A 14,510-nucleotide genomic window follows, 5' to 3' on the forward strand; every position below is an offset into this window, starting at 1 on the left:
GACGTTCCAAGGGAATGGCTGTTTCGAAACAGAGCTTATCCAGATGGATAGTTGACGCCATAGCGCTGGCTTATACTGTCAAGGGCATTCAGTGCCCGTTGGGAGTCAGAGCGCACTCCACGAGGGGCGTTGCCTTGGAGCTTGCTTGGTCCAGCGGGATTTCCTTACAGGATATATGTACGGCGGCAGGCTGGGCCTCGCCGTCTACATTTATCAGGTTTTACAACCTAGAAGTTCCCGCCTTGCAGGCTAAGCTACTATCGGTGTAGTCGATTCAGCTGTCTAACTAGAACACTGAAATCGCATGCGCAACGCGCTACCGACTGTCTTATGGGCAGAATTGTGTAAGACCCACATTTCCCACATTCAGTTCAGGTTCCCCACCCTGTCTATGTGATGTCATATTCGCGTCTGCTGGCGCGACCATATAAGGACGGAGGGAATCCCCCTCTTGTCTCTAGACTCTCTCTGTGAGGTCATGTTTACGTCTGCGGACGTTACAGTTTAGGGAATTAAGGTCCCCCATCCCTTATTCCTGGATTCTTTGTGAGTCTATCTGGTGATTATGCACTGTACATCTGGCTTAGCTTCCAGTGATCGGTGTTTTTATCCCAGCACGCACGGCGTTTTACAAGGGGTTCCCGTAGCGTTTTGATAAAAACGCAGTACGAGAGGACTCTCGTAAGAGAACGTACTCGGTTACTAACGTAACCTCGGTTCTCTCTAGAAGAGGGAACGAGTACTGCGTTCTCTGCCGTGCGTACGGTTCACTCTGGTTCGCTTCGGCTATGAAAATCAAGTGAATCAGCCTTTTCGAGCTCCTTTTATAGAGGTTAGCCACACCCGTCTCGGCGGGAAATGGCATTGGCCTGACGTCACCTCAGGCCTCGCTCGATAGGCTTATGCAGTTGCCGCAGAGCAGCCAATGAGCGAGCAAGCCGTCTCGCCACAGCTGACTACTGCTGCAACGCGCTTTACATGTATGAAAATTAAGGATAATTTTTTGCTTCAGTATTTCGTGAAAAGAGACTTTTCCCGTAGCGTTTTGATAAAAACGCAGTACTCGTTCCCTCTTCTAGAGAGAACCGAGGTTACGTTAGTAACCGAGTACGTTTTGCTTTGCGAGTTATCCATCGTGTGTTGGTAAACGGCGTGTGCTATGATCTGCTATGCCGATTGCGAAACGTGATTGGCAAACGGTTTGCCAGTGTGTATGTGCGAGTGAGTGAGTGTGTGTGTGTATGTGCGAGTGAGTGAGTGGTGAGTGTGTGTGTGTGTGTGTGTGTGTGTGTGTGTGTGTGTGTGTGTGTGTGTGCGAGCGAGTGAGTGAGCGTGTGTGTGTGTGTGAGTGAGTGAGTGTATGCGCGAGTGAATGAGTGTGTGAGACGGCTCGCGATGACTGGTCGGAAAACAACGTGTAGTCTGACATGTTTCTTGTCCACGACATGACAAGATTTTTAGGAGTCAAAATCGTGTAATCTGACACAGTGACTATCGTAACAGACAAAAAAATCGTGTAATCTGAACCAGGCAAAATGTATCTGACACACTCAGTTCAGTTCATGGAGTCTCTCTTAACGAGCTGATGATCTGATTCAGGTGTGTTAAATAAGGGAGACATACAAAATGTGCAGAGCAGCGGGTCTGTTGTAATAAACATTATTTGTGTTTTATAAATTATTTATAAATTAACATTCAAGTGTTTTAATGTAAAATACTAGTACTATATTAAATAATTTGCCTCGAAGTACATTTCTTTATGATTTTTTTTTTTTTTTTTTTTTTTTTTGCACTGTTCACAATATCAATCCTGAAAACTTTATTCTTACTCTGGCACAAGTGTAGTGGAAATGGTTCTTGCACTTTGCACTGTAAATCATCATCCCAAAGTCTGGCCTTTGACAGTGTGAGCAGACTGTAGGTGCTTTCATCAGTGGATACATGCTCCGCGTTAACAAACACTCTGTTTGAAGAACACTTCAGCTTTAGACAGGACTGCTTGCAGCATTTCTTCATCTCTGGTGATGCGGTTGATAGTAACATTTTGCTTTTTTCAAACCACGAAGTCGCAGTACTGGGCGTTGCATACAAACATGTGAAGCTGAACTTGATGGTATTATTCATGATTCTTTTTTAGTTGTAGTGCTTTGTCTAAGCAGAACTGTGTGTACTCACATTTAATATTCAACAATATTATTGATCTGCCTTACTTAAGGTGGACGATGACGCAATTTTCTTTCTAGAAACAAACTTTGTTGTATTATTTTCATGTTATCAGTGTGAAGCTGCTTTGATACAATCTGTATTGTAAAAAGCGCTATATAAATAAAGGTGACTTGACTTGACTTGACTCACTACTCCCTGTCAGACCATCACGGTATTTGTATGGGCACTTAATCTCTACATTTGCTTTCCCACAGCAGGTACAGTTTGCTATTCCATCCGGCGATGCCCCAAGATGTGGTTTGTCTGGCTGCACGACAAGACCGCAGAGCTCCACGCCAAAGTTGTGATGTTGTGCTTTCATTATTTCTGTGTATTGTCTTCTGGCTGTGTCCTCCATATCTCTTCCCCAAAGTACTGCTGGGACATGGGACAACTCTTGTTTGTTGTAGTGCATTACCTGTTTTACAAGGTTTGTTTTAGCGCTCTCGGCTACTACAGTGCATACACAATGTAGGGTTGTGCTTGTTATCCTTCCAGTTCTGTGTGTGTGCCAGGCCTGAGAGTGGGCCTGATTTTTAGTCTTAAGCTCAAGGTTTACACACTACTCATTAGTTGACTCCTTCCCCAGTTTTTCAAAGTTCTCTTCCCTTACAGAACAAAAATATATGAGAAAATACTGCAAAATATAATGTGTGATATATTACATAATACATTTCCATTTATGGGAAACGTCTCTGGTTACTTGTGGAGTTACAAATTTAAGAATCTGTTTAAGATCTACTGATCTTGTAGCCTAGAAATCTAGACGCACCCTAGCGGCAGCAAAATTTATTTTGCAGCCAGGGTAGTCTAGCAACTCTCCGTTGACTTTAGGAGCTGTAAAAACCTAAATTGGGTCAGGCCAATCACATCGTGTATAGAGTAGGCGGGGCGGGCTTAACATAATGACGACAGAGTTGCGACGGTTCCCTGCTACTTGAAAACAAAGAACTGCTGCTGCTGCTGGCGAACAGTCTTTCGAATCGGCTTTGGCCGCGACTCTGGAGGACTTGGAGTTAAGTTTTTCTTTGAGAAAAGAGCAAAGAACGGCACTTAAGTCATTCTTAAAAAAGGAAGATGTGTTCGTAGTTTTGCCAGCCAGATTCAAAAGTTGAATCTATCAACTAACGTTAGCTCCGCTGTTGGGAAAACGCTCTGGTTGGTTGAAACGCTGTCAATCTATCAACTAACGTTAGCTCCGCTGTTGGGAAAATGCTCTGGTTGGTTGAAGCGCTGTCCTGTTGCGTGCAGAGTGAATTTGAAAGACAGCCATTTATCCCGCCCCTCGGATTGAGCCGTGTCTATGGTGAGTTGCCAGACCTAACATCTTGATGTAGGTCTGGCTTGCCAGGCTACTGATATTGTGTCCTTGCATAACATAACATGAAAAACTAAGGTAGAGCACATTGAATTTAGCATTTAAGGTTATGATGATGATTTCAACTGTTCAGCAAAGTTTCCAGCAAGAGATTCCTGCCAGTCCTGTTCTCTCTATTGTAAGTTAAATGAGTCAGATTACTGAGACTCTCACCCTTTGTCTTTAATGGCTCTTGGAGCCCCTGTCCCAGTCGTTGAATAGTTATGCTGACTAGATTAGGACTGGTAACTCTCTAGAGTCTAAGGCGGGTTCCTAAACCTGTATACTTCATTTGCATGCTTTGTTTAAGGTCGTCACCCAGGTGATTTGTCTCCATATCTAAGCACTGCCCTCTAAATGTATATAAACTACATTGTACACTGCCTTAGATAGACTTGATGACTGCAGCTACCGACAGCTCGTGTTCTCAATAAAGAATCCTGCTGAAGATACAACCAAGTCTCCTGGTCTTCGCTTCTGAGTTTCCTATGGTTACTCAACGTAACCGTAGTTCCCTGAGAGGAGGGAACGAGACATTACGTATGGGGAAAACCCTTTTCCTTGAAATGCTGAAGCCTGATTGAATAGCCAATGGCGTCCGAGTATTTATCTGATTGGCTGTGACAGCCACTATATAGGCAACGTCGGGCGCCAAAATCGGTTGAGCTTCCGCTCTGCCAAACATCTCCCGGGGGAGGATCACTTAGGCAGGAGATGCGGCAGCATCTTCGATTGCTTCAGCGTCTCGATGAACGGTGGGCCGCCCAGTCCAACTCCAAATCTGCCACTGCTTCCTTGAGGATGGACATCAGCTCTGCATCCAGCGAGGTCGGGGTGCAGCTAGCCTCTGAAGGGGCCTCAGACCAAGCACCCGGGTCAGAGGCACTCGTAGACATGGCGTCATCCTCGCCACAACCGAATGAGACCATTTCCCGCACTTCTTTTGGAGGGCGGGAACTATCCTCAACATAGGTGCTCTGGCGACGTAGGCGTTGGGCAGATGCTAATCCCTTGCTAGAGACCTCTGACAAAGCTCCTTGCAGTCTACCTGCCCGTGGCTCGACGGCGGTGGGCGGAGGAGAGGCAGGAGCCAGCAGAACGCCGCTGCGAACAACGGCCAGCCTTGCACGAAGGATCTTGATTCGCAATTTCTCGCAGGTTCGACAATCTGATCCTTCCAATGCCAGCGTGGGCACGGCCCAGACACAGCACACACTGCTCGTGTGCGTCTGGGAAATCTACCGGCCCACCACACATGCAGCAAAGAGACATCCTTGGAAAATGATAATCCACCGTAACGCACGAGGGGATCGTAATCCACGTTGTCCACTCTAGTCGCGTAGGTCATTGGCGAAACCAGGCTCCAGATGAAGAAGAAAGATTCTGAGATATTTTGGCCCCCGATGTCGCCTATATAGTGGCCATTGGCTATTTGCAAGCAAAAGGCTTCAGCATTTCGAGGAAAAGGGTTTTCCCCATACGTAATGTCGAGGAACCGACTCGATAAGAGAATTAGTGCTTATATATATCAAATATTTATAAATGAAGACAAAAATTGCATTATATGTATTATTCACAAAGTTGTGTCCTTTATTGCGTATATGTCCTGCATATACATATTCCCATATAAAATGTATGTTCACACATATACATACATATATATATATATACACACACACATTCACAGAATGAGTTACGACAGATTTCTAGTTCCCAGCATGCTTTGCTTCTGACTGTTAAAGGAGAGCAAATGTTAAAATTAAGTGTTATTGTTAACTGTTAAATCCTGTTTTGTTAACTATCTTGAAACTATGGAACATTATAATGTAAATAATTAAAAAATATAAGAAATATATCACATTATATATTTCTCTGTATATGTGTGTTTATAATGCAGGAGTAAATATATCTGCAATATATTACACATGCAATACCATATCTGATCACATATACATCTATATATTATGAAGTGTATTACTGAATATAAAATTACATACATTATGATATATTAGTAAATATATTGTCACATATTTTTCAATATATGAAAAGCGGCAATTCCTTATGTATTATTCAATATATTGTAATACATTAACACAATATATTATTCTGTATATTTTCTATAGAATATGTTATATGATTTAATATATTGATCATTCATATATTGGGAAAATATATGTTCTTTTCGTAAGGGTTCACTCCTCTCTTGTAGATTATTTTGGCAGAGGCATCTCAGATTGGCATCATACAGAGCTACCAGAGGCTCTGGCAGGTCTCTGGTTTCTTTGTCAGATTCTGTTGTGGAATCTGTGTCACTGAAGTCCATGCTAGTGAGCACAGCTGTGTTAGGTGCCAGTACTTTCAGTTCTGCAATGTCTTCATCTGTTAGTTCTGAATACACAATAAAATAAATGTTAGATAACTTATTTTAATATAAATTGCAATCAAAGCTGGTTACATCTGTCATTAATAGTTACATGGCACTGATTATAACTTATGTTTTTACATTAATTACACTACCGGTTAAATGTTTTAGAACATCCCTATTTTGTAGTTTTATTGAAATATAAGTAGTTCAAGTCCAGTGAATGAGACAAAAGTAAGCAGCAAACTGCCACTTTTGCATCAACTTTCAAGGCTTCATTTACTTTCATTGCTTCAGAATAATCGAAGAAGGTAAAGACAAAGTTTAGATCAGCAAAACTCAGATATAATTTAATTTTCAGAGATATACAATTTTCAGGGATAAAGTAATGAGTTAACAACTTCAAGTTTTCTGCAGCAATGGAAGTAAACGAAGCCTTGAAAGTTGATGCAAAAACACATTTCTGTGTTCCAATGTGTAAACACCTTGGAACAGCCTGTGTTAATACACCCTCAGAAGTTTTATTTGTACAATATTGCAACTAAAAAGGCAATTAATGAAAAAAGACCTGCTTGTTATATGTACATGTCCTGATTTCATCTACATTCAGATTGTGTCTACCTTTTACATTTTTCTTTCTACGCTTTACTCTGACTGGCTACAGTTGGGTGTCTGCCCTCTTAGCCTTTCTGAAGCTCATCTCACTCAGTCTGGCTGGTTTCACCTCTCTCTTGGATGTGTGAATCCACATATTTGTCCCTAAAGTACAACACTTACAGTAACTGTATTTCCCATCCTGACCCTCAGCTCAACTTTAAACATAAGTGCAGCTGCATGACTGCAGCATAACCCTAACCTGCACAAAAATGGTATAATGTATGAAACACACTTTTTTAAATTTTGCTTTATGATATACATATAACAACAGTTGTATGATTGTATGATTTCACCAAATAAGCAGTTCAATTTTATTTGATTAAATTGCTGACACTGACTGAATTGCGTAAATAATGAAAATTTAAGATAGTAAACTTGTTTCGGTAACATACCCAGCCATACAGGTCCAGTTCACAGTTAGAATACAGTTGTTTGTCTTGTTGACGATAACCCAGGCCTTGTACAATTCCGTCTTCTTACCCTGTCTTTGGCTAGGCAGAACCTCTGTCTTCAGCACTATCAAGTTTTGAACTTGGTTAATCATGAAATTGTATGTCTTTGACATGACCACACAGAACAAAGTTGTACGCATAAAGAGATGTGTATACTTTTAACTTCTCCCGGGTATTTACACATGGAGTGTCGATCAGATAATTATATACAGTATCTGTGGCCACTGGATGCTTGGCCATTTCGTTTCATCGTTTAACCATTGACAAGGTACTATGGCAAACGGATCTTTAAGACGTAGCGTTCAGCAGTGGTCAGCATGCTGACCTGGATGGGAAATGGACAAATGGCAGGTAAGTGGGACGGGGGTCCGCATGGCAACATGTATGGGAAATGGACAAATGGCAGGTAAGTGAGACGGGGGGCCCGCCCGACGAGTGTCCACTTCCAACCTATATGAATGTGGGAGACCCCCCATATGATAGGCCTGTAGTGGGACAGGGTGTCACCCCACTGTGGAGAATGTGTCGCTCTATTTGGTCCAATCCATCGAAGCACCCCAGATGCATTCCCGACACTCTCCATTTTTAGTTTTGTCCATTTTAATTCTATTTTTCCTCTTCTTTCTCAGGATCATCTTTTCAGTACATCAGGAGCAGATTTACCAGCCGTTCTCTCTCTTGTAAAAAACATTCCTTCATCGTCTCTCCTGGCTCCACCCATTAGGGTGCTAACTTTTCACTTGTCTAATTGGGGCAATCTTTAACTTATTTAATTAAATAACTATTCTTTGATGGATTGGACCAAAGAGAGCGACAGCCTGCAAAAAGGATTGAGTATCCCTAGTTGGGGAATCCACTTACCATGGTGATTCAATCTCTGTTACAAGGTCTGAGTGTGGGATTCAGCACTTCTTTGGAGTTAAATGTTGATCCTGTAGATGGTGTACCTATGATTGTGACCCAGCCATATGCAGGTGCATGTCTTCAAGAGGGGAGGGTGTAACCCAGGTTGCTCAAAATCCTGTTGAAGTTGAAAGAAAAAAAGAGTGTTGTAACATTCATGAATATGAAAAATTGTTATTTTATTTTATTAATATCTGTTAAGTTAAGAGTATTTCTTTGTAAAGAAAATGAGAAAATGTATTAATTAAAAAAATTATACTCATTCAGAATAGTTATTTAATTAAATAAGTGAAAGATTGCCCCAATTAGACAAGTGGAAAGTTATCACCCTAATGGGTGGAGCCAGGAGAGATGGTGAAGGAATGTTTTTTACGAGAGAGAGAACGGCTGGTAAATCTGCTTCTGATGTACTGAAAAGATGATCCTGAGAAAGTAGAGGAAAAATAGAATTAAAATGGACAAAAATTAACAATTTTATTAGAGAAATAACAGAGATTTTTAGACAATAGTGTGAATTGAATGTCATCAATCAATGATCACGTGTGAATGTTAGTGTGAATGCTACGGATGAGAAAACGACTTCTTAAAGTCTGGAGTTTTGCCTTTCTGGAAATTCCAATTTATACCGAAATTGCTATTGTAACCAAAAAAATTGATTTATTGTGATTTTCCTTTTAGACATTTTATTGTATTCTTTTTATTTATTTATTAGTTTGTTTGTTTGTTTATTTGTATTTTCCTTTTCTGGTTGTTTATAAATGAAAAACAAAAAGAGAGTTATAAAAAGGGTATTCCAAAGGGTCATTAAATTAAAACTGTATTCAAATATAAAGTCATTTTCTGATTAGGAATTTAATAAATTGGTAAAGAGAAATGAAATACACATAGCGGAATAAAGGCAAGTCAATTTTATTAGCTTGAACCTAAATAGGTCAGAAAGAATTAAAATAGTTGATAATATTTAAAGAACTAAAAAGGAAAAAAAAATTATAAGATTTATAATAAGATCAAATTTAATTTGTTTGGAATAGGTCTTTATTTTCATTTTGTGTTATGTTGTGATGTTGTTTTAAATTTGTTACTTTTCCCTTTGTTGTTGAGCCTGTCTCTTGAGCGAGTTTATTCTTCTGGTTACTGGTCCAAATCTGGAAATAGTGCACCCTCTTCACGCTCATTTCCGTTGGTCACTGTTTGAGAGGGAGGGTTGCACTCGCGCTTCAATGCACGTTACACATGCTTTTTAGGGAGTCTGTTAAAACTCAAACTCAAGGGGAGGCACAAGAGACGTGGACTCCCATTGTAACTTTACCTGCGGGTGTCGCTGTGGGACAGTGTTACTTTAGAAAAACGAATGATTTATATATAACGTAATATTTGCTGTATTTTATTTTTGTACTGTGGATTGTTTTTTCAGCCAATTATTTCGAGGAGGCACTGCCTCCCTTGCCTCCTTGGAGAAAAAGCCCCTGGTATACAGTATATGTATACAGGTCTTGGACAATGAAACTGAAACCCTTGCCAAAATAGTGTCAAGGTTTTACACCTATATGTTAGTCTGATCACCAATATTCACTGATCTTATATTCTATCAGTATTGGTAGAGTGTGAAGGTTGAATTAACAGAACAATATCACAGCTGTACATAAAATATTGCAATCCACACAACATAATGGGAGACATATCAGAGTTTACTTTAAAAGAGGACCAATTGTTGGTGTGCGTCTCGTTGGCTCATCTGTGACCAGGACAGAAAGTCTTTGTGGTGTATCAAGAGCTATGGTATCCAAGGTAATGTTAACATACCCCCACGTAGGACAAACCACATTGACGCATGAGGAAGTTGTCTGAAATGGATGTCCAGGTACTAACCTGGATTGTTTCCAAAAAACATAAAATCACAGCTGCCCAAATCAATGCAAATTAAATGTGCACATCAACTGTTGTTTCCACCAAATCTCAGTCAGTAGACCTATTCATGGTATGGCTGCTAGTCAAACTTGGTCACTCGTGCTAATGCCAAATGTTGTTTCATTGGTGCCAACAGTGCAAATCTTGGGCTGTGGACAATGTGAAACATGTAGTGTTCTCTGACAATTTCACCTTCACTGTCCTTCCCACATTCGTGAGAGTTATGATGTGGAGAAGCCCTAAAGAAGCTTAACACCTGCACTGAAAAAAATATTTAGTCAGTTCAACTTAAAAAATTAACTTCATGTGGTAACATATACAATTTCTGGTTTTGTTGAAATGAAATAAATTATTTAAGATTACTGAATATAACTGAATTCAATCAACCTGAAAAACTGGTTTTGTTGAAATGAAATAAATTATTTAAGATTACTGATATAACTGAAGATATAACTGAATTCAACGAACCTGAAGCATAACTGTCAGTAGATATAACCTGATTCCTCCAACTAGGTACAATGACTTAATAAGTTTGATATAATCTTTTTTTGTTTTATATGATGAAAGTCCTTTTCCAACTTGATGTAAATACACTCAAAGATAATTAATTACTCTTTTTTAATTGAAGACATTTTAACACTCTATATATTAGTTTATTCATTACAAACAATGGTCAACAGTGTTGTTTTATCATTATGCACATTGTATATAATGGTATATAATGAACCACTAAACATTATCAGATGTAAGTATTGAGTGCCCATGAAGAAGCGCTACTCTTCAGCACAATGGTAACCACAACATTCAATAACAAAAACAACTCAAAATGTCCAAAATAACTGAATATTAAACATTAAACTACCAACATCTTTCCCTTTACTGAAAAACACATAAAATAATATTTAATCCCTAAATTTACTCTCCTAATGCAGTCCCTTGCAAAGCCTGGGAACTACAGATCCACTGCCCAAGGCTGCGTTTCCCAAAAGCATCGTAAGCCTAAGTAGATTGTAGAGCCTTTGCCACCAATGGTCTTTACAATAGCTCAACTTAACTCACAATGCTTTTGAGAAATGCAGCCCTGAGCAGTGGATCTGTAGTTCGCAGTATGCTTTGCAAGAGACTGCATTAGGAGAGTACATTTAGGGATTAAGTGTTATTTAATGTGTTTTTCAATAAAGGGAAGGATGTTGGTAGTTTGTGTTAATGTTTAATGTTCAGTTATGTTGAACATTTAGGAGTTTCTTTTATTGAATGTTGAGGTTACCATTGTGCTGAAGAGTAGCGCTGTCAATTGCGATTTTCACTTTGATGAAAAACAATGTGTATAATAACCCCAAATCACAACTTCTCCTTGAAACAAAATCTGACGATTAGCAAGGAGCAGGTGCACATTTGTCACATGTGTCCATCCAGCTTTATTGGAAATTGTATGTTGGGTCAATGCAACTCAATTAAGTTACAACAGCATTCCCTTGTTTAACCCCAGTTACATAAAACTGATTGAAGTAGGTAACAACAACAAAATTAGAATTTGTAGAATCAGTCAGATATAAATACTTCCTTTGAAGCAACAACTGCATATGTTCACTTTTTACAGTGTGGTTGCATGCCCAGGGGGTGGATCAGTGATGGTTTGGGCTGCAATATAATTTCATTCCCTCCTGTGCCAAGGACTACCGAACCATTCTTGAGGACCATGTGCGCCTTATGGTTCAAACATTGTACCCTGAAGGGGGTGACGTGCATCAGCATGATAATGCACCAATACACACAGCAAGACTTGTGACAGAATGGTTTCATGAACATGAAAGTGAAGTTGAACATCTCCCATGAATAGAAAGTTCAAATGAACAGCATTTATCTGAAATAGAAAGGTTTTGTAACATTATACACTACTGTTGAAAAGTTTGGGGTCAGTAAGATTTTTTTTGGAAAGAAATTAAAGAAAGTAGGTAATATAATTCAGCAAGGATGCATTAAATTGATAAAAAAATACGTAAAGATATTTATGTTACAAAATCTTTCTATTTCAGATAAATGCTGTTCTTTTGAACTTTCTATTCACTAAAGAATCCTGAAAAACGGTACACAACTGTTTTCAACATTGAGAATAATAATAAATGTTTAATGAGCAGCAAATCAGCATATTATGATTTCTGTCATGTGACACTGAAGACTGGAGTAATAATGATGCTGAAAATTCAGCTTTGCCAACACAGGAAGACATTATATTTTAGGCATATGTTCAAATAGATAAGTTATTTTAAATGTAAAAAATATTTCACAATATTACTGTTGTTGCTGTATTTTTGGATCAAATAAATGAGAGTCTTCCTTTAAACACAATTAAAAAATCTTACTGATCTAAAACTTGAAGGTTAAAGGTTTAAAGGTTAAAACGTAATCTTTTTAATGGAACGTCGTAATATTATGACTGACCACTGGATGGCACTCTTCAAGCGCGCACAGAATCTGATGAATTGAATGTCTGCTCAGATGTTCATCACACGCGCACAGCTGTGACGTTTGTCTGTTTAGCAAAACTGCTCTTGTAACATTGCTGGTTACCCTGAGAGGATTTAAAAACATCGTGATCTGCGATATACTGATGCATTTTTCATCAAGATACACCGCAACCTTATGAGAAAACATGTTGTAATCTTTCTTCCGTTTCGATGTTGTTGTTGTTTTCATGTAAAAATGACATGTTACTGAGAATGAAGCGGAAGAGGAACATTTTACTTCGAGCACGCTAGAGGCGATTTTTCTTTCGCCAACAGATTTAACTCGTGTATCGTGTGCTATTGCAGTAATAAAACGGGTTCGTATAATGATCTCGATGTTTGGATCGAGTGGTAGATTAGCCGTGTCTCTGATTTTTGCTTTTGTCAGCGTGTTTGTATTGTGTGAATATGTGATCTACTATCCTGTTATTCTGCGTTGCTCATGGCCGCATATTGAAGCTGAAGATTCACATTCACCTTTGCGGGCGTTATTTCTCTCTGATACTCACTTATTAGGGGCCATCAGAGGACACTGGCTCGACAAACTCAGAAGGTATTTATCTGGTGTCAGAATTGTACGATCTGCTTATCTAAACGCTAGAAAAAAAGTTTTATTTTAATAGACCTGCCATATGGTTTTGAGACATTTTGTTACAGTACATTGAAGTTGGCTACTGTGTAAATGCCATAGTACATGAATATGATTCCATCACATATCATCATTGTTGTGCTGCTGTAGCAGGACTGTAATCACCTAAACATTTAGCAGTACACTTTAACTAATGCTAAACGTATCAAATAGACGGGTTCAAAATACATCTGAAAGTTTTGATTTATGAAGACAAAAATAAAATAAAATGAAAAAGTCTGTGAACATTACAAAAGAATATATATAATTTTACATTGGGCAAAGTCATTTTAATATTATTATTATTATTATTATTATTATTTTATTTTTTATTGAAGGAAGCTCTGCACATTTTTATTATGAGTATTATGATATTTTCACAGAGAATGGCAGATGGAAAGAGCGTTCCAGACATCTCTGTGGCTTCTAAATCCAGAAGTTGTCTTCATTTTAGGAGATGTATTTGATGAGGGCAAGTGGAGCTCCAGTCAGGTATAGTTGATGGTACAATATACAAACACAAAGCAGGAAACTGTTTGTCTTTACTGGTTGCAAAATATGACAATTAGCTGTGGCTGAGTCTAAAAGAATTGCATGCATACGGCATTAGGCCTCTGCTTTAGTGTTTGTTTGTTTGATGTCTCTCATTTTTAATGAAATTTGGCTAACACTTTGCAATAAGGTCTAATTTATTAACATTAATTAATACATTTACTAACAATTAGCAATTGTTACAGTATTTATTAATATTAGTTCATGTTAGTTAAAGCTGCAGTCCATAGTTTTTCCTCTTTGTTGCCATCTCTGTTCAAAATCTGCAATTGCAGTTATTCGTGGAATTATCAACTTTACGTGGGTTGTGCCTAGGCACGGTACAGCCCAGATGAATCCAATGTTTAGAGGAGTGTGCGGCTGTCAGTCACCGCGCAGGTGTAGATACTGTCATTCGCAATCACAGATTCTACTTTTTGGAAGTATGACCAACATAAGAATTTTCACTGGAAAATGTCATCTGACCAAGTAACATCCACTTTTGTTCTGACCTGCAATAAATTGTGCTGATTAAATCTAACGATCGATTATCATATCACGTCAAACCGTGCAAATCATACTTTGTTCTCAAATTGTTAATATTAACAACATCAGCATTGCGTGACTACATTTAATGCCCTTCCAATATTTATCCTTGTTTTCGCATGGGCCTGGTTGCAGTCTCTTTTTTTCTGTAGCCACTCCGAAGTCTTTTGCATTTTACAATGGGTGAATCTCCAGTTGTCACTGGTGATTGTCGTTTGAACCTTTCTGGATCCGCCATCAAATTAAAAAGTTTAATTATATCAAGTGCTGTGAGAAAAGGCTATAAATCTCCACCTCCAACATCCTCACACGCAATATAGCCTACTAGCCGAGACACCTTCTTTATGTGGACAGATGTGAAGTAGGGCTGGGCGATATGGCCAAAAAAAAAATCACGATATTTTTTTTTTATATTAGTCGATATCGATAATTATCACGATAAAAGTCAAAGTTT

This window comes from Squalius cephalus (assembly GCF_949319135.1).
Source record: "Squalius cephalus genome assembly, chromosome: 25".
NCBI lineage: Eukaryota > Metazoa > Chordata > Actinopteri > Cypriniformes > Leuciscidae > Squalius > Squalius cephalus.